The following is a 2,496-nucleotide window of genomic DNA, read 5'->3' on the forward strand; positions in this document are numbered from 1 at the left end:
ATTTGATACCCATATCGTACAAACAAATTCTAGGGTCACCCCTGGTCCACCTTTATGGCGATATCCCTAAATCGCGTCCACCTATAGAACTATGGCCCACTCCCTCATAAAATACTCTTTAGTGCCTTTCATTTGATAGACATGTCATACAAACACATTCCAAGGTTTCCCTCGGTTCATTTTCCTACATGGTTATTTTCCCTTATGTTGTCACCATAGCTCTCAACTGAGTATGTAATGTTCGGTTACACCCGAACTTAACCTTCCTTACTTGTTCATATTAAATTTGATAAATATGTTATCAACAAAAGAACTGCTGCCAGCTTTAAGTAACTTCGACTGATGATTTCTTTTCCCAAACTTTCCCACTGGCTCGGAGGTGTCGATAAATGCTCTAATATCGTACTAGAAGCAGCATCTAGAATTTCTTTTCGGTTCGGAACAAATGAAATATTCACGAGAAAACAACTGAACTGTAATTTTTACAATAGTTTGGAACTACCGAAATAGTTCCAATAAAACAATTAGTTCTGAAGTGGAAATATGTATCTAGTTCGGAACTATAGAAAAGTTAATACAACTCGAACCAACTGGGAAATCGCCATGTTAAATTCGACAATTGGAAGCATGTAAAATATATAGAGGGCGAACTAGTAGAGGTTCCTAATGTACTAGAACCGCGCCAGTTTTTAAATAGAGATATTTTGCTACAGCGTTGATCTACCTACTGTGTAAGAAATCATTTTATAACACCTTCTATGAATAAAAAAAATTTTTGAAAAAGATTCGATAACTTGCAGCACTTTTTGAATTTTGAGAACCAATTTTAAACCTTTAGGATAAGTTTTAAAAACAGACGTTATTATTCAAGTTTCTATTTTTAGATTTTTGAAACTTTTTGCTTTTGCTTCAAACCCAGAAGTGACTACAAGTTTGTGTTTTTGAATTTTTTTAAAGTTTTTGGTTTTGTTTTAAAACAATTTTAATATTTTAAACTTATTGTTTAAACAAGTTTTAAAATGAAATCGAAAAAAATTAAAAAATACTGTAGTAAATTGAGAGGTTTCCAATTTAGTAGTAAAATGTTTAAAAAAGTGTTTAAACCGGTGAATGGTTAAAATTTTGGGCTCAGATTTCTAACCGTGCACTTGCACACGAAAATTTACTCCAGCTTTAACAATGTGTATAAATAGCGCCCACATATCTTGTCTTGCTTTAGTTACTTTATACTTCTTGCAAGCAGCGGAAAGGCAGAAACCAAGATGAATTCACACAGTCGCATCACTATCCTGGTTGTCGCCCTTGGCTGCCTTATGACTAATGTAAATTCGCAAACTTCAAGTGCTGGCGAAACTTCAAGTACTGACGATCGCAGTTATTTGGTAGCAGTATTTGTTCGAGGACGCTATAGTTGCCCTGGCTCATTAGTCAGTATGAAAATTGTGATTACAGCATCATTTTTCTTGCGACGTGCAGATAAAGATTCAACCAATGTTGCAGCTGATATAGTTGCTGCAGCTAATTCAGCAACTGAGTGCGGACCAACTCGCGAAGTGAAAGAAATATTTCTTCAACCTAAATCAAAAGACGCATTTAACAATGAGGATATTGCTGGAATTGAACTGAAAGAACCCTTTAACGAAAATGATGGAAGGAAGCCATTATCACTTTGCGAAGATAAACTTCCGATGAGCACAACGATGCAAACTATTGCATGGAAACACGAAATCCTATATAGTTGTGAACTCGTAAAAAGTGAAGCAATTATAGTACCAAGAAAGGAATGTATATCTACCTTAATCAAAATTGAAAAAAATATGTATTGTGCTAAAAGTGGCATTGAAATGGGTGTTTTTGAGTTTGGAACACCGGGCGTCGTGGGTAGAAAACTTTGTGCGGTGGGAATGCATTTCGTTGAAGGCCCCAAAGGATATCGTCAAATTTATGCAAATGCAGCTGATAAAAAAGTTCTGGATTTCATAAGAACATTCATTAAAAATTAAAAATTTGGAAGTTATTATATTTAAAATATTGGTGCGAGAAATATTTATCTTATAAAAATGGGGATAGTATGTATACAAAAAATATATATTATTATAATATATTTAACCTTTAAACAATTTTGAATTTCTTTTATTATTTTTAAAATAAAGTGCTGATTTAACTTTTTCAATAAGGTTGAAATAGTATGTTCTGTCATACGATTTGTGGTTTAATAAGAGAAATGACTAGCTTAACTTATTTGTATTTAATGAAGCTAATTTAAATACACTATTAAAGGTTTGAGCCTAAATCTTAAACTTTTTTTGTACAGCAAAGGAAATGGTTTGGTTTTAAATTGCACATATTCTCGTGAAAAAAGGTGTGCAGAACTCGGTTTCAATTTTAAGTCACTAAAAAAAAAAAAGAAGAAGAAAGGACGGAACTGTCTTCGGCTGTTCCGAAGACTTCATACCTTTCATGAATGTAGTCGAGCAATAATCTTATTCAATTCGT

At 33.3% G+C, this 2,496-nt stretch overlaps 1 long non-coding RNA gene across 1 annotated transcript; it reads left to right on the forward strand.

Moving 5' to 3' along the window:
- Positions 1 to 398: 398 nt before the first annotated feature.
- LOC137251739 (uncharacterized) lies at positions 399 to 2,184 on the forward strand. Its single transcript, XR_010953328.1, has 2 exons — positions 399 to 731; positions 1,220 to 2,184. It is a non-coding gene; the product is annotated as an uncharacterized lncRNA (long non-coding RNA).
- The last annotated feature ends 312 nt before the right edge of the window (positions 2,185 to 2,496 follow it).

Source organism: Eurosta solidaginis, chromosome 5 (genome assembly GCF_040869045.1).
Source record: "Eurosta solidaginis isolate ZX-2024a chromosome 5, ASM4086904v1, whole genome shotgun sequence".
NCBI lineage: Eukaryota > Metazoa > Arthropoda > Insecta > Diptera > Tephritidae > Eurosta > Eurosta solidaginis.